Genomic DNA, 25,572 nt, shown 5'->3' with positions numbered 1-25,572 from the left:
TTTTATACAAAGATGTAAATTATGTTGTCAAAATCGGTCGCTTTCTAGCTTGCTGCTCAGCTAACAAGAAACCACTTTGGCTGATAAAGATGAACACTAAGCTTCCCTCTCTTACAAATTTGCAAATCTGCCATTTCAGCATTCTGTTAGCCACAAACAAACGGCCTGCTATAATTGCTTCTTTTCTTCCATGGTGGTATTTTTCCTCCTCGAGCTGCTCCTTCCAGGCTGCTCTTGAAAGTAACAACAAAGCCCCAAAGCACCACAATAATAAACACTAGCAACCCTCAGCGTGGAATGTAAGGAACACTGAGCCTCAGCAGCCAGCCCTCTGCTTACTCCCTTCTCTATGGAGGCATCAGCCCAGCCCACTTACCCACGGCTCAGGCTGTGCAGACCCCGGCACTGTCACTCCAAATGCTGCTATCTAAAGGACCGTGAGGGCAGGAAAAATTCTTGGCTTTAATGGAAATGGAAATATTCTTTCAGCTTTGAACAAGGATTGTGTTTGACAGTAGCCCATCCATTCTTCTTTATTTTACAAGCTCCATTCCAGGGAAGGGAGGGGAGCAGAATGTACTTTCAAGGGGCCCTAGTAAGAAGCTCTACCAGGCTGCCTGACTAAATTGGAATCAGATAGATCTAACACTGGACTGAAAATAATAACGCATTATAACAGTAATTATATCCAGCATAAGTCAAATAAATAAATTATAAATTACAATTACCCTTTAAAGTTGCTAGTCTCACTGTTTGCTTTACAATTAACCACAGGTGCTTCTGCATGGTTTATTATGGTCCCGAAGTTATATATTTGAAAGAATGGTACAGATGATTCCTGTTTATTTGTTAAATTAAAGCATTGTTGGTAAAATTACAGCTTAATTAATATTATGGGTACTGTATAACAAAATAGTTTACCTTGTACATAATTTATTTTCGCATGCATATCTCAGCCCAGACCCATTACGGTTCTAAGGCAGCTAAAATAAAATATTCCTCCTTTGCTGGCATTTTTCTAAATAGCAGTTCACTAAATCAATATTATTCACTTGGTATTTTTAAAAGCAGTGTATCTTAATAATTACACAGCATTAGAGTAGGCAATAATTTTACTTGCTAAGCATATTAAATTTAGCAAACCATCAGTCAGATAGTTTGTTCTTTCTCAGAATGGATAAGCAGTGAGTGAGTTTGGAATCACGTTCCTTTGGTATAAATGTCACATGAAGTTTAAGAATGCTTCTGTGACTCCCCAAGCCAGCCCAGCACCATATATCTTTATTAGTTTCAGTGGTCACTGTAGTGACCAGTTGTTTATTCTCATTACTCAAGACAAGGTGAGTCACTTGGTAGTGACTTCAATCACAGCTAAAAACATATGACTTTGCAGAAAGTAGAAACTGTAGACAAGGCTACACACACAATGGCCTGGATGCCTGCTCAACCAGAGGGATTGGCAGAAGGATGACAAAGTAGGTAACTAAATACACACTGTGTGCATGAGTATCCAATCCGTCTTGACCCTTTTATCTCTGGGCTATCTCACATTTTTTCATTATTCTTAATTCAGTGTAAAACACCAGTAAGTTGGTATTTCTATTATCTTTGACCATGACTGAATTTTTCCTTCCTCAAGCTCACAGAAGACTCCTTATGCATTTTCTCTCTTCCTAATTCCATCACCCCTAAATAAGAAAATTCCCTCTAACCAGTATCAAATTCCATTCTCTCATCAACACGTGCACACAGATGCAGGCGCACACACAGGCACATGCACACAGTTTCTTTTTCAGAAAATTAATTCATTCACCGCGTAAAACCAAAGCAGGTGGATTTTTCTTGAGCTGTAGGTAACTGCAACACTATCAAGAGTCACCATGTGATTGATGCAATTAAAGATGCTGGGCCCCTGAACTATGTGTTTTAGAGAAATGGCCCAAATCCCTTTATAACCATGGAGAGAAGCAGCAGACAGAAGTGGAAATCAGCAAGCAGTGCTGGGAAATGGTCTCTAATCCACACAATGGACAGTGGTCCTGCATCCTCCTACCCAACTGGAGGAGGCACTCCAGTTTGGGATTCCAGCAAAAGTTCAGAAGAGCCTCTGCCTCAGCCTACTGTGGCCAGCATCTAAGCCACACTCACAGGTGTTCAGAAAGCCTACAAAGCCACACACCTGGCGGCCCTTCTACGTCCAGGCAGGATACACCAACACCAGGATTCCACTAAGTCTCCTGAGGCAGTGCAGACGTGCTTCTATCACCAGGAGGGGGCAGCTCTCTGGGCAACTGCCCATGACTGCAAGGTACACACCAACCAACAGTGGGCAGAATAGCTTGTGCAGGAATGGAAACAGGATGCCTTCCTGGGAGGATGGGAATGAGGAAGGACAAGGCATTCATTCCAACCCACCAACAGAAACACTTGTGAGCACTAACTCGGTGCTCAGCACTGCACTAGACAGTGAAGAAGTAAGTATAAGGTGGGCACACGCACATGAACAAGAATAACCACAAAGTCAAAGTTATCACTCAAAATGACAACAGAAAGAAACAACAAAGTCTTAAGGTTTAATTGCCAAAAAAAAAAAAAAATAGCCACCCAGCAATTACAGCATAAGTAATTCAAATCACTAAGATGGGATCCTAGGGAAGGAGTTGAAGAAGAGATCAGATTGAACTAGGTCTTGAAAAACAATTCAAAATTGGAATGATAGAAAAGAAAGGAAAGTGCATTGAAAGTGAGCAAGACTGTGCACCGCAAAGGCTAGAGCAGCGTGATTTGCAAAACATCAGACTCAAGAACTACTTCTGTAGAACCGAGAGCCAACAAAATGGCACACAAGAGTGCATCAGGCTGCATTCCTGCTTTGGAAGCCACAATCTATGGCGGAACAATCTGTAAATTCTTCGACTGAGGCCCACTTACATGTGTAGCTTATCAAGGCCAGTAGCTCTAAATGCAACAAAGTTCTGCCTACACTAAGAGTCATAAAAGAAAATATATTTGGTTTTTACATGTGGGCCTGAATTTCATACCTTTTGCCCTCTGACAGGTACATCTAACGCAATATTTTCCTTCTCTGATAGAATTAACCAAGTTTGAGGTAGAGTTACAAAGTGGTGACCAGCCTCCAAGGTGAAAACATGACCAGGCCTCATCTGTGAATGTCCAAACTGCGCTTCCAGGGGGCAGGCAACATGTACACTCAGCCTTTACCCATGAACTCTTCAGCAGGGCTTGCTCAGCCACACAATTCTTATGGCTGCAACAGGAAAAGAACCTGTACTCACAATGAGCACAGATGATACAACATGTAGGAAGGCTGGGCTAATGATATTAGACCAAAACATGACTGAAGAAAGAAAAGAAGAGGAAAGACATGCAAAACTTATCCAATACACTGGGCCAGACCTTTGAACACAGGATACTTCATTTGCAGATGAGGACACTAAGACTAAAGCTAAACAAGGTATTAAGGTTCTTACAATTATTAGGTTGGTAAAAGGCCAATTGTGAAAACAGAGCTACCTAACTCTGATATCTATGCCTCCCCCTACTTGCACCTCAAAGAATGTACAGGGTCACTTTCAGAAGAAATGGACTGTGATGCTAAAGAAAAATTTAGAGAAAATGAGGCAAAAATAAAGGTGGGAAAGAAGCATCATGATATGAGCATTCTTCTTTTGATCCCAATTCAAAAACAGAAAAATATTTGGGGTTTTGTGCATTCACCACCTCCCTAAAGCATGCAACCTTTAATACAGCAATGACCTACAACTGTACACCTTGATTTAAAAAAGAAAAAAAAAAACAGCAGTGTGTACTGCAAACCCAGCAAGGCAGAAACTGGGGCACTGGGAGTGGGCTGGGAGTTTCCCTAATAACTGTATGTAGCCTCATTTTGAGGGTACAGGACCAGGATTCTACGAAAATAGGACAATAGGATTTGACTAGGATGACAACATAAAAATAGGTATTTACTGTGGGGAGGAAGGAAAGAAAAAAGAATGAATCTTGAAAGCAAATTTTCCCACCTTCTTTGGTACTATTTCATAATGGATAGCATCTTCTTAAGTTGGTTATTAATTACAAAGGGAAGAAGATAACAACTTAGAGTCAGGACAGATGCAGGAAATGTTAAACGACAATACAGCAGGTGAACTGCATTATAAGATAGCAACACAAGAGCAGTCATGACTCAGTCCATGATTAATTCTCAAAGAATATTCCTTAGATGAGTACAGCATGTTGCTATTCACAGAACTCTTCTCCATTCATCATCTCATTGGACCTTCCTAGGAGAGGGGAAAAAGCTTATTCTCAAAACTATTGCTTTCAGGTAAGACAATGGAGGCCCAGGAAGGGTAACATGCCCCAGGGTACACTCAGTCTTAGTAGTAACAGGTCTTCTGCCACCTATTCCATCCTGGTGCTGTCTCTTGCAAAGAAGCCTGAGCTTCAGACACAGGTGGACTATGGTGTGTGACTTCATGGAGGAAACAGAAATGGAATTTGACCTTAAGAACTGTGTATAACTGAAGAAGGAGATAATCCATGTGGAGACTCAGGGAGATGGAACAGGGTCCGGAAGATGGGCAAGGACGAGATGTAACTGAGTTGATGCGATTGGTCTGGCTAGAGCAGAGGGTATAGACAAAGAGCAGCAAGAGAGAACTCAGGAAAGAAAAGACTGTGGGGGGCAATGAATGCCAAGCTATAGAGACTACTTCGGTAAGTCAATGGGACCCATGAAATAATCCTAAAAAGAGAATGGGCATTAAAAGAAGCAGTGCGTTGGGAGAATACACATTACACCATCAGAGGGCTGATTTAATGTCACCATTTAACATAGAAAGGAACAATCAAACATGCTGAATCAGCCAAAGTATCTCAATGAGTGAGACGCAGGCTGCTACCAGGTACACAACCAGCCATGTGCTGAATGGTATAGGCTTAGCCCATCCACTTGAAGTTGCAACTGGGGAATCTCGGTAGCCTTTTTTACATGCCCTTGAGCTGCTGCTCTGGCCTCCCCGAGCTTCTTCTCTGCATTATGCTATCATCCAAGGGACAGCATCTTACCTGAATGCTTCTCGGAACACACATGCCTCGGGGATAACAATAGCTTAAGCAGAAGTTGCAATGGCCACCGAACCCACAATGTGTTTCTCCCCCACACATGCTCCTTCACAGAGACCCTCAGCCTTAACTCTGTGGTTCCCAAACACAGGAACAAGCTTCGGTCATTGTAAGCTCCATCCCCAGATAATCTGCTCAACAGGTCAGGAACAGGACATAGGTATCTGCCTTACTAGAATGCTGTCCATGTGACTCTAATGCTTTACCAGATTGAAAAACAAAACTCCAAAGAAGAACACTGGAATGTCAGATACCTTGGCAGAGAGAAGATGATGGTATCATCTAGCCATTCCAGATCCCTTCAGATGAAATCATATAGGAGGTGTCTATGGAACCCTAGGGCTGACCTCCAATGTTCAGATTTCACTAAAGTCATGTCACCCAGTTGCCAGATTTATTTTTGTACAGCTATCCTCCCAAAGACCCCAGGAAAACAGAACCTGAGATAATTTAAACACAGCCCACACTACAATTACCTTTGCTCTATTAAACATAGTAAAGCTCTTCACGAATATTTTCAGAATTCTAGGGGAAACCCTGAATTTATTTTTATATATAAACTTATCAATAAACTCATAGATTCTGAGCATCAGGTCTGGAGAGAGAGTAACAACTTTTGGTCATCTGTGTACCATACTATAATTTTTGCAGTATCTCTATAAAATAGCCAAACTATTATATAATTGATATTTTTCCTTTAATTGACTTGCTCTTCCTAGCAATTAAGAAATTAAAACATGGAGGTTATAAGATAGTCACAAATGAATAGCCAACATTATTTAACAAACAAGCCAATTGTAAACATTAACCTAGTTACTAAAAATTTTAAAGTCCATTCTGTGTGCCACCTAAAGCTCTTTCCTGTACCACCTGTGTCCCAACACTTTGGGACACAGGATTAGACCCAACCATCCATTTGACAGAAGAAGAAACTGGAATTCTAAGAGGTAAAGTAATTTGACCAAGGTTGCACAGGTCTTAAGAAACATGCCTCTCATCTCCTGATTCTCTGCTCATAACAGTTTCCTATATCATGAACATTCAATGGATACATTAATAGCAAATCACTGGCATATTTTCAATAACACAAGTACCTTAAGGATCTCTACTAGACAGTATGTAGGGATCCTAGTTCAAACAACTTTGTTTACATGGGAACATAAATACAGCTGTCATATACTTTCATTAATTCTTAGGCTTCCCCTTACACCAGCAATGTTTTGTTTTCACAGCAAATTTCATAAAAGTATACCAATACTTATAGGCTTAGAGGCTCTTTATTCAAGGTTGGCTCTCAACTTTTACCAAACGCTCTGCATGTTTAGGACATTAGTATCTTGAATAGTCAGACATCATGAACAGGACTCAGCCATGATCTGACATGCAGAACTGGAGGGTCATCACAGTCTTTGGGGTCTCTTTCCTCAAGTCCAAGTCTTTAATTAGTACAAAGGAAGGAAAGAAGAATGGTCACTCCCCTTGTCAAAAACCAGTATTTACCCCAGCTAACTGGGTGGTATCAACTGATCTTAAATTGTGGCTGCTCTTAAAGAGCCTGGCTCAGCTGGGCAGGGAGGAGGGGCCCCAAGACAGGGCTAAGGCTTGGAAAATGCCTAACTACATCTCTCCAGGAAGCAGCCAACCTCATCTTCCCCAGCTGCTAGTCAGTGATGCTCCACCATGGACACATTTCTCCCATCTTGCTGGCTTCATGATCCCAAAAGAGAAAGAACATGGAAAACAACACAAATATCCACAAAACCTCCTTGCAAATTAAACAGTGCATCATGAGCAGCACGGCTCTCATCCGGTAAGTCTATCACTGTGGTGTGCCCCATGCTGTGCTGTCAGATAAACATACAAAAACACAGGACTGAAGAGGTGATGGAGTTTGAGATTCAGTTCACTCCTCCAGCCCCATTTAGGGAGAGAAAAAAAGTTGGATGGGGATAGAGGAGTAGGGAGAAGACAGGAGAGGATGGAGATTCTGTAAGGCAGAATGAGGGAGGAAAAAAAAAAGTACTAGGGTTTCTTTCTTCCCTTTCCCCCCAGTCCTGTGGCATGGGGAAAAAAAAACCAATGGCTTTTCTGAGGCTCTGTGCAGACAAGGCAGCTCTGGAAAAAAAAAAAAAAAACTAATGGCCGTGATTAATGACAATGGGCTGGAGGAGAGCGGGGACACAGCCACCACATACATCATCCCTTCCCGTCAGTCTCTGCTCCTCCTGCCCCTCTTCCTCCTACCAGCAAGGCATTATAAAAATGTCTTATCTGCTCTGGACGCTTATTTTAAAGCTGAAATCAAAGCTAGACCCCCACCCAAAAGACAAAGAGTGAGAAAGAAAGGCCAAAAAAGGATGGTGCTGGTGAGGGACAGAAGATGAAAGGAGGAGAAAAGAAGAGAGAGCGAGAGAGACAAAGAGGTGATAGGGTGAACAAGAAAATGGCATGTAAAATAAGTATAAGATATTCCAGGGGAAAATGTGCAGGCTGTAATCATTCAAGATTTCAGCAACTTGACTCCTCACATGCTGAAGCCACATTTTCAAGGTCTTATCTGCCATATGGTTCCCTGTTTGGATGATTTATTAGGTGTAGAAAGCACACTGATAAATTTTACTGCATTTCCCTGAATAGGCAACCTATGGTGTCAATAACAAAGCTCAGGCGGCTTTAATGAAAACTGCAAGCACCAAAGGGTAACCATTTATTTATGAGTCGCTATAGTATTACTAGGACAAAATTTATCTTCCCTTCTCACGCACTCTGTAGAAACCAAATCTGGTCAAAGTAACAGAGATCATATCCATATGTCAGTGGCTTGCTAACATCTCCCCGGCATGAAGCACCGGCTGCTGCGCTGGAGAAATTGTTTGGAGCTTTCAAGTGACCCATTTTGCATAAGAAATCTTGTTTTTATGAAAAACAAGGAGAGACCTAAAGAACTCTGCAAACACCAGAGCCTTAGCAATCACACTTAAGGGCGCTGCAGAATCCTCTCGTTTTTCTTTACCTAGAAAATAGGACAGGTGCCCCAGGGGTAGGGATGAAAAAGGAGAAGGTGATATGTGGATGAGGAGGAGAGAGATTTAGAGAGATAGTCCAATCCATAAATATTTTAAATTTAACAAGTCTGTACAACATTGTTCTCCTCTATCCACTGTTTCGTAGGACACTGATCATAAAATAAATGAAAATCTGTGTTCTTCACTCTTTACCTTACCTGGCTCCCACCCCTGTCCCTGACTCCCCCCACACTGCCTCTCCTCCTGGCTAGTAGCTATCTGCAAGTCTGATGTATATGTTATTTTTATAACAGAGAAACAATCCAAGTTCTTAAAACTCCAAAGACAGCAAAACTAATGACCAAATTGAGGGGGATGGGGGCAGTGTGTAGAAAAGGGCAGGAAGAAAGCCAGATAGCACTCTCTCACTGTGTCATCTCAAGCCACAGCCAACTGATGCAAGAAAACATTTGGCCAGATTTCCAAGTCTACAGTTTTCCCACTGTGTAACATGCCTGTCCTGAGCAAAGGAATGTGGAAAGAAGGAAGGGTAAGGTAGGAGGCAGACTGCAACAGCATGTGTTTGAGGAGTGCTCTGAGCACAGCAAACCAACAAAAACCAAAAGCAAAGTTAACATGGCTCTGCCATAATCAAACCTCACCCTTCATGTTTTTCCTGCCAAAGTTAATACTGCAAAAAATGCCTCCCCTGGATGATTTTTGCCCACGTTCCTGCCATTTTAGACTTATTTATTTTACACAGGGTTCCCTTATTCTACAGCAATATTTTCTGTAATAATTTCAGTGTGAGGGCATGCAGGTCCATTCTTACTGATTCTTATCTATGTGGTTGCCTCTTTACATCTACCACTTCAACTATTATGGTGGGGGGGGAATAAATTCTTTAGAAATCAGAAAAATAATCAACATTTTAGAGAAAAATCTCTTCACATCATCCATAATAAACAATTAAAAGTCATCTTAAGCAGTTCAATTACTGTCATTGCTGCTTTTAAAATCTGCTTAGTAAAATGGCATCAATTCAAGTTTAATGTCTTACGAATGATCATTCAAGTATTATAGTAGAATTAAGAGGAGATAGGTACTCTTTGGACCCTAGCCACAGTTTTAGAGTTTCTCAGCTCGAGAGATTTACAAGAATATTCATTACTGCTGAGATTGCTTTCAATTCAGCCACTGGTTTATTCAAAGAGGTAGGGCAAAAGGGCCCAGCACGGTTCAGAGCACATTCAACCAGCTGTATTTTCAGTTTGCTAAATATTTCAACTATCGTTCAAAGGGGTCGCATAAGGAAAGGCTCCCACTTAGTTTTCTGCACATTTTCCTCTTCATTGTTAACCCTGAGTTCTTCCACAGGAAAACAATCCACATAGGTCATTTGCACTCAGCTCCCAACAAGAGGCTTTTCAATGGAGGCCCGCCCACCTTCTCTGATGGCCTTGGAAAGTCTTCTATTCTTAGAAAGCCCCGTTCTGAAGAAGTAATCTACTTGGGCCTAAGACAGAAGGAAGAGGGACTTAGGGGACAGGAGAAGGGAGCCCAAAGAGCACAAATACAGAAGGTACCCAGACAGAGGCTCTGGGGCAATAAGAAATTTCCTTTCAGGGCCCAATAAGCAGGATCAACTCATACAATGGTTCAGATTGGTCACTAACCAATGCATTTGGACAAGAGGACAGGTGGGGACTGAAGTCCAGCCTATGCCCTGTTCCCCGAACTTAGTTTTTGGCCAGGGGTTGCATCTACATAGAGGAAAGGCGTGCCTTTTTCTAATTCTCCCAGAAGCACTGTAGGCTGCCTGCTGATAGAAAGTCAGCTGCAGAAAACTGTGGTAAGCCAATCACAAAAGGACAAGTCATATATGCTTCTATTCATAAAGATTTACCCAGAGTAGGCAAATTCACGAAAACAAAAAGCAGTATGGGGTTGCCCAGAGTGGAGGGGAGTGGAAATGGTGAGTAACTATTTAATGGGTAGAGTTTCAGTTTAGGAAGAACAGAAAGTTCCAGACATGGTGGTGGTGGTGGTGGTGGTGGTGGTAACACAGCAATGTGAATGTATGATGCCACAGAACTGCACACTTAAAAATAGTTGAAATGGTAAACTTTACACATCTGTAATCCCAGCACTCAGGAGGCTGAGGTAGTTGCACTCACCAGTTCAAGGCCAAGCTGAGCTACACAGTGAGACTCAGTCTCAAAAAACAAGCAAGAAAAGTAACTCTTACATTATTATTACTTTACTACAGTAAAAAAGAATAAGAAAAGCACCAGTGGCTCATGCCTGCAATCTAGCTACTTAGGGGGCTGAGATCAGGAGGATCACAATTCAAGGCCAGCCTGGGCAAACAGTTTGCAAAATCCCATCTCCAAAATAACCAGAGAAAAATGGACTGCAGAAGTGGCTCAAGTGGTAGAGAGCCTGCAAGCGGGAAGACCCGAGTTCAAACTCCAGTTTCACCAAAAAAAATAAAGAAAGAAAGAAAGGTAAGAAAAAGAAGAAACCAAAGGCAACCACTGCCAGCTTCAGACACCCCCGCCATGGACCCTGTGATAGAGATTCTGCCTCCAGATAGACTTTCCACAAGCCCAGGCCAATGGTCCAGAAATTGTGTTACCACAGATACCTAGCTATGGACCACCTGTTCAGTCCATTCCTCCACCTTTGGCCTCCAAGGATGCTGAGGAGCAGTAGGGCTTCTCCCTACAGGTCCTTGACCCACTCTCACCTGTGTTCTTTCTGCCTGAGCCCTCAGTTCATTAGGCTTCCACTGGCTGCCTCCCACATCAAACCTAGGAGAGCAGAGGCCTGCTTTCACCCAACTCCATTCCCCACACCAAAAGAGCTCATTGCTTCACATGCTTCAAGTTTCCACCCAGTACAAGGTCAACTCAGAAAAAAGAAAAGTTCATGACTCCTTTGATTTAGAATCTGTGGTAAAATTTAATCTAATCTGGGCCAAAGAAAGGGTTTGCTATAAAAGCTTATAATGTAAATAAGACTGGAGAGAAAAAACAAATGTTCAAGCAAATAGAAAAAAAAAAACTGTTTCTTAAAGGTTTTAGTTCAGCAGTAGATTTTATGGAACACTTTTTGCCCACTTTAAAGATATTCAAGAACACATACAGTGCCAGGATTAGGAAACTTGGTTTGTGCTGCCTCAGCCATTCAAATATAGGCCATTCCCAGAAAGTCTCTGACCATGGTTTCCTTATCATAGGGTGAGAAAGATGATCCTCAACATCCTACCCCTACGAAAGTCACATAAAGTGCTTTGTATATTTGCATACATATTAGTGCATGTATTTATGTGTGTGTACAGAAATTGGGTATCTGTGGTGTGGGGAGGTATTTGGGGTGTGCATGATGTGATGTGTATATATGATTGGGAGTGTTATGTGTGAGGTTGTGCATGTGGTGTCTGGTGTATGTTTGTGGTCTGAGGGGGTGATATGTGTTGTGAACATGGTATGTATGTGTATACACATGTAATAATGAGGTCTGTTTGTGAGTAGGAAGAATTTGTCATTCATTTCAAACTATTTTTTATACTTATAAGGTGCCAGAGCTGGAACTAGAAAGTGGTAATGGCTATACGGCACTGAATCATACTTTGAAATGGTTAAAGTAGTAAATTGTTATATGCATTTTACATTTTTTTAAAAAATGATAAAAGCTGTGCTTCTTTTAAAACATTAAGCACATTCACCAATTCTGAAACTGTAATTCAGCTGAGTTTGTCCAAATTCACAGAATTTTTCACCCACTACACATGGATGAGCTTCTAATACAGCATGAGATCTGGATGTGCCAGGCCTGGGCCAACTCCCAGTGGTCAGGCATTCTTTTGACCAGTAAAGTGTAATGGTCTCACCATCTCCTCCATGTGGAGACCTCTTCCCTGCCTACTGATGACTGTGTTAGCAGTGAAGTTGACTGTTGATGCCTGTTCCCATGACAGCAGCACATGGAGCAGGCACGTTGGGGGCCTGGTTCTGCCTAATGTTCACACTCATGATTCACAACTCATCATAGCACACTCAGGTCTTCTCACCAGCCCCAAGGCTCCGTCCAGTGTAACCTGATTCATCAGTCTTACCCTCACTCAAAGAGTCAGTTTCTGGCCACACGTGCCCACATGCTTGAAGCTCAGCCAAACATTTTTAACCCAAGTTTTCAACTTTTTAAGCAAATCCAATGTTTGCATGAACATGAAAATCATTTTCTTACAAAGGAAAAAGCAACTGAATTCTCTTGAGAAGTCACATTTACTCCTTCTAGGCAGGCACTCTACCACTTGAGCCGCTCCGCCAACACCCACATTTACTCCCTCTAGAGCTACATTCCAGAGGGGAGACTGACAACTAAAAAGGTAGACGGAATAGCCAGAGTTAGTGTCCATGTGAAGCTTACTGGTGATTATTTTTAAATCTCATTTCAAACACTGCAGCTTGAAGTCCCAATTAATTGCCCTTGACAAGAACTGAGTCCTTGAAGGGCGCCAGTGGCTCACACCTATAATCCTAGCTACTCAGGAGGCAGAGATCAAGAGGACCACAGTTAGAAGCCAGCCCAGGCAAACAGTTCACAAGACCCTATTTAGAAAATACCCAACACGCCCTGCCTCCCCCAAAAAAAGGACTGGCATAGTGGCTCTAATGGTACAGCACCTGCCAAGCGAGTGTAAGGCCCTGAGTTCAAACCCCAGTATTGCAAAAAAAAAAAAAAAGTTCCCCAACCACATTTACTTGCAAATAACATTACCTCCTTGCAAGGCCTTTTAATAAGTTCCTTCGTCCATTTTGCAGAGTAAGCAGTGATCTGTCTCTGGCAGTTAAAACCTGTGAGTTTTTCTCAGGAGCTTCCAACTGCCAACACTTTGGGTTTGATTTCCCTGATTCTAACCCCACCTTCTAGCCTAGATACAGATGACCACCTGTTGGCACAGTCCCAGATGCTAATTATCTCACGGATATTTGGTGTCCTGGGCAAGATTAACGTGACCCATGAACAAACTTGAGAGACCTACCAAGACAACGAGATGGTTCTTTGAGACGTACGCCCAGTTACTGGGCTGAGTAAAGTGAAGGGTCACCACACCAGACAAACAGCTGCTGGCCAAAGGTCTCCGGAGAACTCTCCGGAGAACAAGGCTTGGAATGTGGCCTTGACCCAAGCCAGGTGACCCAGGCAGAAACAATAACAAAAAGTGGTTCTGTGGAAGCCATGGTGAGCAGAGAAAAGACGGACTCTGCCGTGAATCACAAATGTTATCTGATTCACTAACTTCACCCTCCCTCAAAGGGTCGTGCTCCCTACCTTGGACTTACTAGACATGCTCTCCCACTCTTTCTTAAGTCAAGCAACTCTTGATCTGATACATACAAATGTATCTGAGCAAGAAGACAAATGAGGACTCCCGTCTTGCTGCTGGCTTTTTTAATAAAAATTGTATGTATGTAAGTATGACAAGATGTTTTAACGTACATATACACAGTGGACTGATTGCCACAGTTGAGCTAACTGACAGACCTTCTCTTCACACAACTGCTATATTTGTACAAGAAGATAAGGTCTACTCTCCTCTCAAATTTCAAGTATATAATGCAGTACTCTAACTACAGTCACCATGTTGTACATTAGATCTCCAGAAGTTATTGCCCCTGCATAATTGAAACTTTGTTCCCTTTGGTCAGCATCTCCCTTCTTCCCCTAACTCTAGTAACCATCATTCTACTCTCTGCATCTATGGTTTGACTAACTTAGATTGTGCATATATAAGTGACATAATACACTATTCTTCTGTGTCTGACTTATTTCACTTAACATACTGTCCTCCAGGTTCATCCATGTTGCATATGGAAGGACGTGCTTTCTTTTTAAGTCTGGATAATATTATGGGTGTGTGTGTGTGTGTGCATGTGTGTGCGTGTGTGTGTACATACCACAATTTCTTATCCATTTATTCATCAATGGATAGTTAGGTTGTTTCCATTACTTGGTAATCTGGTATACAGCCAAAGGAAATGTACATCACTATTTCAAAGAGATAATTAAACCCCCACATTCATGACATCAATATTTACAACATCCAAGATATGGATATTGAGGTTTTTTGGCAGGGCCTTGCACTTGCTAGGCAGGTGCTCTACCACTTGATTCACAACTCCAGCCCTAGCTACTGGGTTTTTTAACACTTTAGCCATCCTCTTGATGGCTGGGCACCTACCAGAAGCAGCTAAAGAACCAGTTAAAAATAAAATTTTCTATGCTCTACTCAGTTAGAACCTGTAGGAGTAGGTCCTAAAAAGCAATGTATTCAAAGTTACTCCAGTGGTTCTAATCCAGGCAGTCTATACACCAGGCTCTGGAAATCACTAAGTCACCTTGCCTTGCTTTCACATGAGGGATGAAGCCAAAGCTGCTGTTACAAAACCTAAACAAGGCCAGGATTTCTCCTAAAAAAAAAAATAAATAAATGCTCATTGCTAATGCTTTACCATTTGTTTACAGATCATTAAATGTGGAGAAAAAGAAGATCATGTGTTAAAAACTGAAACTGGGAGGACCAAGAATAAATTAGCCTTCATTAAATTGGCCTCCATTACAAAATTATCACCTGCATCAAAAGAAAAATATAGTTCAATATAAGGACATCCCAAGAAATACATTACATAAAGTGACTTCCCATTTGCACTAACTTTAACAATATATAATTAAGACAATAAATCTGCTGAGGGGAAAATATCATGTAGTTCAATCTTGTTCATTCATATGTAACAGACTGGAAATGTGTAGAAATTCTAACAGGCATTTACTTTCCTATCATGTCAAGAAAGACCTTGTTCATAATGTCAGATAGGAAAAACTGATAGAAGATAGTTTAAAACTTATAATAGGAGAGTTCTGAAATGTCTTAATCACTTTGGAGATAATCATTTCTATAAAATTTTATGATATAATGCCAAATATTTTTATCCAGTCATTAAAACTGTCCTAAGATTTTCTATTGTAGACTTTGATATCTAATTCAAATGACTGTACAAATTTGGAAGCTACAAAATCAATTTTCCATAAAATATAATTTGGGCTTCAGTAATCCAAACTGGCCTCCTTCCTAATTAGGTTGAATTCATGGGATTTCATTGCAACACACTGCCAAATCAAATAAAGAAAACTTGGAACTTGGTGCTATTTTGGATTATCATATCAGCTCTTCCCTCTGCCAGCAGGGATGACCAGAGGTTGCTAGTACAATAAATATTTAATGGGTGGCAATACTGTCCTTTGCCCCCAGAAATAGAGATGCAGACATAAACATCCCTTCAGATCTATTTGTAACCTTCTTTCTGCCCTCCCTCTCTCTTGCTCATGGCAAATGCTGAATTTTCACAGTTCAAAGAGAAATGCCAATCGACTCACTCAAGCCAAAGGTAAACAGAAAAGAAGTGAGAAGAAAGGAACAAAAATAGTCGGTGGCAGCTCTGGGAGTTGAGGTCTTCGTCCAAGAGATCACCCCCTCCTTTAAGTGTCCCCAGTCCTCACAACATTTGAAATCCAAAGGTACAGTGGAAACACAGGGCTTTCAAGCAGACACAGTGAGTCTCATGAGTGAGTGAGTGAGTGAGGAGAAGGGCTGGAGAAGACTCTATACCCAATCAGAATCTGGAAGTCAATGAGAAAATGGAACCTCAGTTTAAAACACAGCCATTGTTAGTCTTTCTTTTCTGGCTTTAATACTTTCATTGCACCTTTGTTTTAAAGGCAGTTCTGACATTTCCATTTGTGCATGAGCAGAGAGGAAAGGAAGCCACATGGTAAGGAACTGACATACCGCATCCTCGTATACCTCACACTGACAGGCATGCATTTGAGCACTCGGCCATCTGGCCTCAGCTTGGACTGGTTTGACAGAGGAAGTCACCAGCACTGGACTATTCCTATCTCAGCACTAGACGACAAAGAGTTCTTTGGATGGTGAAACTGGAAAGAGAACACTTAACCCCCACCACAGCCACCTCCATCTTTCTACTTCAGCTGATTCTATCATGATAAAGAACCTGGACATTGGAGCCAGAGAGATGTAGATGTCCTTCTCAATGTGACCTCCTCCTCTTGTGTGACCTTCAGTAGGGTAGGTTAATTTCTGTCACTCCATTTCTTCATCTCTGAGCTGTTAGTCATTAGTTCCTCTCCAATCACACTTAACATCCCAGCGCCAGCAGGAGAGACTAGAAGGTGCCCGGAGAGGATTCCTTAGGTTAAGGGTCCGGGTTGTCACTTTCAAATCTGATCAAAGTGTCTGACCAGTGGCCTCTCAATGTGCTTAACCTCTTTCTTTCTTGTCCTCCCACTTCTGGTGTTTTAGTTAAATTATCCCATGATGTAGAAACTTGCTGGGTGCTAGTCTCTGGTTGGGGCCAACATGGAAAACGGTGGAACATATCCAGATGGAGAACAGGCTGTCTCTTGACTGGAGTCTGACATAAACCACAGGGTAGAACAGACTGTCTTCTCCACTCACACAGCAATTATCGACTGAGCTACTGGAAATCCAACCAGCAAAGAAAGAAAGAAATCTTAAATACGATGCACATCCAAACTCAGAGAAATGGATTCAGAGTTCAAGACTCTTCGTTTCAGGCCTGGGACTTCTCCACTGTAGTCTTCAGTCACAGAAACTGTGCAGCATTCCCAGTTTATTTTTATTACTTCTGAAGCCAGAGTCCCAGGCTGACAGTTAGCAAATTGTCTCAATTAATTTCTCCTTTTTTATTCAACACTATCGTTTGTGAACATTGTATCTTGTTGCCATTCCCCAGAACTCATTTCAAGGATAAACTTCAGAGTGGCTGTGGAGAATACTCTAACACTACCTAAAACGGCAGCAGTGAGGAATAACTGGGAGATGGCAACGGAAATAATGATAAACATGAGTAATGGCAAATAAATTGAAGTTCTGTGTCCCAGTGGCCTGGAAAGCAGTTCTGGCCCCACATTGATATTCCCAGAATTTCCTGTATTTCACCCAAGGAAGCTGAACATTTCTACTACAATGGATAATGCGTAGTAGTTCTTCTTTTTTTTTTGAAGAAGAAGTGGGGTTTGAACTTGGGGTCCAAGCTTGCTAAGCAGGTACTCTACCACTAGAGTCATTCCACCAGCCCCTATAGTACTTGACTCTCTGAAATCCCCCAAATTAAATATGAACCTTCTCTAAGAAATAAAATTGTGAGAGGATGTGAGGAAAGGGTGTAGGAGGGTGAATATAGTGCAAATACTGTAAACATATATATGTAAATGGACAAATGAGACCTGTTGAAACTATTCCAGGAATGGGAGGGGGGATAAAGAAGAATCTGATGGATGGGGTGAATTCAAGTATGATATATTTGATATTTGTAAGTACTTTTATAAATGCCACAATATATCCCCAGCACAATAAAAAATTTTTTTAAATTTTTAAAAAGAAGTAAGATTGTCTTGACCTCCTCTTTCTGTACAAAGTACTTGATCTTTTAAAATAAAAATAACAAACCAAAATGAGACTAGTTAACCGACTGGATTTTAAGAGTAAAAGCAACTGAAGGATCATAATTCAAATGATATAAAATTGGGACCAGAGAGGTCAAGTGACTTGTTCATCATTACTCAACATGGAACAAGGCAAGCACCCAAGTCTCCTTGCTCTAAATTCATTGTTTTTCTCCTTTTATACTATACTGCCTCAAAATCCAAAAATTTATAGCTAGATTTCTAATAGCTCAGTTGATATGCGTCAAGATTCCTTTTCTCTCACTGATTTTTTTAACTTTGTATTATCATATTATTGTTGTACTAGAGGTAGTACATTGCGGCATTTACAAAAATTCTTTCAATGTATCTTAGTCAAATTCACCTCCCCATCATTCTCCTTTATCCCTCCTCACCCCCTTCTTAGAACAGTTTCAGCAGGTCTCATTTTTCCATTTTCATACGTGAGTACAAAACACTTCCACCACTTTACCCTTCTTCACTCCTTTCCTATATCCTCCCCACTCCTACTGGTGCCAAACCCCAGACAGGACCTGTTTTACCTTCCTTCATTTTTGAAAAAACACATTTCTGTTTGCTTTAGACAACTACACAGGGAATTTCATTATGACATTTCCATGTACACATATATCTCAAATTGGTTCATCCCCTCCATTTTTCTCCTTTCTACCTTAGTCCACCTCTAATGGTAATTTCAATAAGTTTAAATATTCTATATTCATTCTTATATCAAAAGTACATCAACCATATTCACCATCTTTACTTCCTTCTTTTAACCTCCCCCTCCCATTAGTGCCCTCACCTTAATGTGACCTGTGTTTATTATCATTATTATTATTATTATTATTATTATTATATTATTGTTGTACGGGGGGTGACATTTACAAAAGTTTTCTACAATATATCATAGTTGAATTCACTCCCTCCGTCATTCTCCTTTATCCCTCTCCCCCATTCCTGGAGTAGTTTCAACAGGTCTCATTTTTCCATTTTCACACATGAGTACATAATATTTCTACCGTATTCATCCTCCTACACCCTTTCCTCCCCTCACTGGAGCAAATCCCCAGAAAGGACCTGTTTTACGTTCCTGTTCTCTGTTTTTGGAAAAAGACATTTTTGTTTAAGATAGCTATACTATACAGGGAATTTCATTGTGACACTTCCATGTATTATAACCCAAATTGGTTCATCCCTCTATTTTTCTCTTTTCTACATTAGTCCCCCTCTTATGGCGATTTTAACAAGCTTAAGTATTCTGTATTCATTCTTATGTAGAAAATAAATCAACCATATTCACCTCCTTTACTTCCTGTTTTTCACTCTTGTTTATTGTTTCTGTGTCTGTACATTGTTCTGTGGGATTTTTGCCTTGTTACTATACCTGTACAAGCATTGTGCTTAAGTCAGTGTAACCCCCCTCCACTTTACTTCCTCACCCTTTTCCCCATCCTGTGTTGTTTAACAGTTTTCAGTGTTTCTTCTATGTATCTAGATCCTTGGCTGTCCTCACCAATCCAGTAATAGGGAGATAGTATTTATGCATAGGAGACAATAATTTTATGCTCAACAAAGCTAAAGTATGTCTTAGTTTAAAAAATTTTTTTGAATGCACATCAGTGACTGAATTGCCTCCTTGGTCAGTCATGACTCTCTAAGTGCAAGGAAGAAATTCTTCATGTAAGGAATTCACCTGGGGTCCTAAGGACAATATTGAAAGGAACCCACGAAGCTCCAAAACTAAATGTAAATTTTTTTCATTAATGTGCATTTTTTTCAAAGATATAGAGCCATCATTTTCAACAGCTTCTCAGGTATTTCACCTTATAACATTAAAAATCATTAACCTAATACAATTATTCTCCCTCTTTTAAAGTTTTGATGCCTGATCTTCCTTGTGAATTTTACAAGACCCCCTTGCTTCCATTCTCCTAAAAGTGCTTCATATGATATTAATATTGAATTAATAATACTTGGAGGAATTTTTTAACCATCTAGCCTATCATAAAGCTGCAAGTCCTGTCTAGTAATTATTGACAAAGTAGCAAGGTGGCTCTGGTAGTTGCCATTGACTATAGTTGACATAATTCTTTTGAAAAGTACATTCTTAATCATGAAACAGACCCTAAACTTGACTCAATTTAAAAGAAGCTCCAAAGATTAAATTTTCATGATTTTCCTTCTTCACCTGACATCTACTTTATGAAATAGTGACTTTTAAAAAACTTTAAGGTCAGGCTGACTATATCCAGAATGCTAGGATCCTGAAATATATAAGCTGCTGCTATTAAGCACTAAGATATAAGGGTCCTCTTTAGTAGAAAGCTGGGTTACTATATAGTTGAAACCTAACTATCCATCATAAACACCCTCAATACATTTGAAATAGCAGGGTGGACAGCTTCTCTTACACTGAGGGTCATTTATGAAGCGATCAAAGGCTGTAGTGGGAAAAAGAAGTATGAAGAGGGACAAGGCTTTATAGAATGAATAACTTTTCTCATTCTCAATATTTCTTATGTACTTTTACAACAAATTGCTTGGCTCTTGAGAACAGACTCATAAAAGAAATGAAATGTATTTTTCTATCCTGAATCTGAACCTTTTTTTTAATATATAAAGTTGTAATGACCCTTCCCAAACAATATGAGCCAACACTTCAAAAATTTCCATTGTTTCAAAGACACAAATTACTTTGCGCATCTATGTCTATCAACTGAATGAGGAAGAAAAACACATGAAAGTCATTTGAAAGACATCTCCTAGGAGTTTTGCTTGGAAGCTGGGAAAGCCCAGTAATCCCCCTACCTAGATAAATAGAGTTTTCCAATGACTAGGAGGATCAACAACAGAGCAGGGCCAAGCATTTGAATGTTATAAAGACTCTGTATTGGACCCCGGGGAGAAAATCCAACATGTAACTCCTTTATGGCTGGCTGACCTCTCTAAGACTCAGCCCTACCTTGAGTGGAAAGGAACCAAAACAAAACAGTATCTTCAAGCAATTTACACATAATTCAAATGGAATTTCTCCAAACTCAGAAAATTTGAAGTTTATTCAGTCCATATGCTATCTCATCCCTTTCTTCTTAACCAATAGAACTTAAGAGACAAGCAGCCATTTCTTAGTCACTCAAGATCAGAATCCCTTCTCTTTTAACCTCAAATCATTAGTGACAGTAACTGTGCATCATTTGGAATGTTTGGGGATTATTTTTTCCTTCTAATGAGAAACTCAACTGGACATATTTTTAAAAGTGTCTCAGAAGCCCAACTCTTCTTCCGTTAGCACCAAACAAAAGGCATATGATTGGATCTAGAACTGAGTTCCTGAAACCAGGATTTAGGAAAGCTGACAATAGCTCAATTGGGTGATTATCAATTACAGTAGATGGTACTCTGGAAGAGAAAAAGAAATCCCATAGAGCATTTTGTCATGGAGAAAATAAGTTTTGAAGGAGAATAGATCACTTGCACTTGTCAAAGTCAAAATTCATACTGTCAGATGAGCTAGTGTAACATACTCTAGTCATAAAGACTAGTCTTGACTTTGCCAATTGATCCTATGCAAACTTACTTTATCTGAAGCTAAGTCTTGCCATCTGTAAACAGGTAATGATAATAATTTCATAATACCTAGTTCATAATATTGAATGATTAAAACAGATAATGCATGTAAAGCTTTGAACCTAGTGCCTAACACTCAATAAGCACTCTATAGGTGTCAGTTTAGCTATTGTTGTTACTGCGCTTTTAAATACCAAAATCAAGGAACAGAAAGCAAGGCCTTACTCTTTCTTTCCTTGTAATTCTGTTTTTGTGTACAAAAAAATCCTTTGTGTATGGTTTCCACCAAAAAACAAAAAACGCCTTCCCCTCTGGGAGGTCTTAGAACTGCACAGAACACTGTGAGAGGCCCATTATCCCAGTTTCTTTCTCAAGATTTGGATTGTTCTGAACTCTTTCATTCTCCCCTAGCATCTTCCATTGTTGTTCCCAAGGGGTCAAATTAATTTACAACAAAATCAGCCTTCCTGTTCCCTTATTTTAAGAAGAGAAGTCGGAATTCCCAGGCCAAAATGTCCCTTTGAGCAGCTCAGAAGCATCTCAAACCAACAGGCAAGAAAGAGCAACCATTCATGGAACAAATAAGTGATTTGCATTTCCAAGGATGTGAGGAAACATATTAGTTATAATTAGCAAACACGCAGAGTCCCCCTGACAGCTTCACTTTACAAACCCTTGAATGTTTGACAAGAAAAGGTCATGTTTTGTCAAATCCTCAAAAGGTCATTCAAGAACAAATCACATGAATGAAATCGCAAGGGTTCCAGGAGGTTAACAGAGACACCAGAGGCAGTAAAGTGCGTTTTCAAGGTAAACAGGAAAGAAGGAAAGCAGCCTGGCCTCAGCTCTGGAAGGGGAGAGATACAAGCAATCTCTAATTTACCAAACACTGTAATTTCAAGACATTTTCTCTGTACTTGGTGGTTTAACACTGAATGCTATTTCTTGTGTTCAGCACACTTGGAGGATTAGCAGATAACAGCCCAGCAATATTTCAACAGTTCTTCAAAAGGTCTGGACTGACCTTCGCCAAGACTTTCCTTTATATTTTTTTTTACTAAGTCTCATGAGTGGGTTCCACTTAAAACAAGTAGGTAGCTGCATATGCGGCATACACCCCTAAACAACACGCCCCCCCCACCTCATGCACACCCCAAATCTGGAAACAAGAGCCCCAGAAGCCTTTTCTTCTGGCACTTTGACCTGCCCATGACCTCTTCCTTCCCAGGTCTATTTTCTTCTTCAACAAGAGCCAGCAGCACATCTCTCACAGTCAGGAACAACAAAGGCTTGTTTATATAGGGAATTTAGCTACAGGATCAGTGGGGAGACAGGGATGATGTATCTGATCCTCAGGTCAAAAGCACAATTCAGACAAGGGCCCACAGGTTTAAGGGAAGGTTCCCTAGGGGACTGGGCCTACTGACTGCCTTCCAGAAAGTACGGCTCAACACAAGGGAAGTGAAGTATCCTCTAAGTTGTTTCAGACTTTGGCACACCTTTTACATACAGAGTGCTGAATGTTAAGACTAAGAATACTTTGAAAGAAGGTGCTGGAGCCCAAGGTCAAGCAGGCAGGTAGGTACACAGGTAGGTCTCTTGGAGGAGTAAGTCACCCAACAGAGTCAGCCTCTTAAGGAACAGACACAGAACTCGGCATTGACAGATCTTGGGCCCGACCTGTTCCGTGACCCGGGCCTCAGTTTTCCCAGCTATAAAATGGGCGTATGCTTATGCTTGCTGACTTCTGCAAAGAAGACAGGGATAAAACAAAGGAGGAAACAGAGAAAACAATGTGCTACTTCCCACCACAGAGTCCTGACTCTGATTACCACTCATAACTACATCTTACACCAACCTCGGATTCCCATGGAGAAACCACTTTCTAAGGTCTTGCTCTGCCCAGTATGGTGGCTACATGTAGCTATTTAATTTTTAATAATTAAGGTTAAATAAGTTTAAAATTCAGTTTCTCAGTCACATTTCATGGACTCAATAGCTGCCCGTGGCAGGTGACTCCTCAATAGGACAGTATAGATACATATCATGCCCATCATCCCAGAAAGGTCCATCTGCAGTACATCTAGACCACCTGCTCCAGGTGGAGGACAGTCCTGGCAACCTTTCAGCCCTCTGTGGCCATCCCATTTTACTGCAGGCTCCTGCATGCCGTGCCCACTCTAAGACCGTCCTCTACTTACAGCCTGATGGATGGTTCTAAGCACATCTCTCTCACCTTTACAATTACCTGCCGACCATAAAGCCCTACCAGGCTGATGACCATTTGAGGAGAGTGACGGTCAGAACCAGGACACCTCACTTTGTCTTTCTTGCCAACTATTTTAGCTTATTTGCCATGAGTACAGGGTATAATTAATATCACACAGGAGCCAGCATTGTCATTTTTCAAATCATTTCCCTGGAAATGTTCTACACCTCTTAATGGCCCTGCTAATGCTGTAGCTGTCATGTTTTGGACAGCTGCACTTTTACAAGACAAACTCTGTAGCGCCAGGAGACTCTCTGCAGACTTTTCAGCTCAGAGGCTTGGAGGCCGTGCACGTCAGCCAGTAATGGCTAGATGGAAATCTTTGATTAATTCTTTTACCTATTGGTGCTGAGTGTTCCTCAAGTGTCACCTTCCCAGGTTCCATCCCAAGCCACCTTTCCTCTTCTTGCACTTTCCCTTGCCCCTATCACCTCCTGTCTTCTGTACTACCTGATGGACAGGAGATGAGTGAAATCGGCCCAAATCATATGACTGATTAAAGCCAGGATACTCTGTCCAGAGGTGACAAGGCTTACACATCTGGACAAAAACCAGGCCTCTTTGCTAAATGCCACACACTGAGAAAGCGAGACCCTTCATGCCTATGACTTTATCTTTCAGAAATAAGCTTTTTTTTTCTCTCCCTGACAACTTCTTAACAAAAGGTTCAATTTTTTCTACATATTGGGCATGTGTGAAAAAGACAGGAAGGAGGAGGAGACCAGAAGGAGATACATTTGAAGTCTCCCAGGTGCCAGGCACAAGGCAAGCAAGGGCAATCTAAACCATACCAAATATTTACTAGAGGACACAGAATGAGCATGCTTTCCAACAAAAGGGAGAAACTCATCAGATCATTTTGAGCAGTAACAGAGCATGTTGCTAACACTTCTCACAGATTAAAAAAAAAACAGGAAAGAGAAGGGTGACAGGGAGTGAATATTATAGAAGTACATTCTATATGTGTATGAAAACAGCACAGTGAAACCCACCAAAAACTGTTAAAAAGGAGGGGAAGGAAGGAGGGGAACGAGGGAGGGTAGTTAAGAAAGAATAATGGAGATGGGGTGAGTCTGATCAAAGTACATTATAAGAATGTTGTAAATGTCACAGTGAAACTCCCTTAGACAATGAATTTATGCTAATAAAAAATTTTCTTTCACTAATTGATTTGAAATGAGGGAGACTGAGTTCAACATCATGGCCATACTGCCAGAAAAGAGTCTATGTCATCCAGCACTATCCAGGAAAGCCCTCTCTGATGAGGCCTTCTGTCTTGAAAGGGAGCCCAAGCCAGGCTAGGTACATGGCTCTCTTTGGCAGGCTAAACAGCAGTGTCAACTCTCTGCTCCTTTAAGACGGTGTTTATTAGTGATCCACAGCCCAGGGAGAGACAAGCACACAACTTCCTTTCACGCTGTGTCTGCAAAATGCTACAGAAAGCTGGACTCATCAGCAAAGCAGCAGGTCCCTTGGTTGAAACCAGCCAGGCCAGAGAAGTGACATGGCCAGGACGTTGGTAAACGGGTACGCTTCAAAAATGCACACCATATTCTCTTCTGCATGATTTGCTGCCATTTAAAAGACAATAAACAGCAACTTTAGATTGCTAACAACATGTCATTTAAGGTTTGCTGTTGCTCAACATCAAGAAAAATCAATGCCGGCTCTACGGGGGCAGCAAACCCAAGAACTGAGCTCCATTTCAGGTCTGTTTGAACTCATTTCCTTTCTCCATGGTTGCCCCCTTGTACTCCCCCTCAGGCGTCCCCTCGCAGCAGGCTGACAGCTTGACACATTGACAGCTCTCACTGAATGACAACTGATTTGTACAAATTTCAAGCCTTATAAATCTACCTGTCACAACAACAACATAAAAGCGCCCAGGCCCAGCAGGTAATTCAGAAAAAGCTTCCCTTGACGGCACTTTCTGAAAAGCAATGGCGTGCCTCCTGCCAAAAATTCCAACTATCATCCTTGTATAACTTTGAATAAAAATTCAGGGCCCATTTTCTTGCCAACAGGCTACCA

General features: G+C 41.1%; 1 protein-coding gene and 1 long non-coding RNA gene across 13 annotated transcripts in view; both read right to left on the bottom strand.

Annotated features, from left to right (window-relative positions):
* Positions 1-25,572, bottom strand: part of Lrmda (leucine rich melanocyte differentiation associated) — a 1,025,409-nt gene that overhangs the window by 847,907 nt on the left and 151,930 nt on the right. The gene's annotated exons all lie outside the window — the stretch shown is intronic.
* Positions 1-25,572, bottom strand: part of LOC141424822 (uncharacterized) — a 206,620-nt gene that overhangs the window by 54,902 nt on the left and 126,146 nt on the right. The window contains exon 1 of one of the 2 annotated variants that reach the window (XR_012449757.1): positions 10,900-25,572. This exon is cut by the window's right edge and continues 26,945 nt beyond it. The exons of the other annotated variant lie outside the window; for it this stretch is intronic. This is a non-coding gene — a long non-coding RNA (uncharacterized lncRNA). The remainder of the gene's footprint in view (positions 1-10,899) is intronic. 2 annotated transcript variants of the gene reach the window in all.

Source organism: Castor canadensis, chromosome 7, assembly GCF_047511655.1.
Source record: "Castor canadensis chromosome 7, mCasCan1.hap1v2, whole genome shotgun sequence".
Lineage (NCBI taxonomy): Eukaryota > Metazoa > Chordata > Mammalia > Rodentia > Castoridae > Castor > Castor canadensis.
Note: the sequence above shows the minus strand (reverse complement) of the source record. Positions and strands in the feature narration are given on the sequence as shown.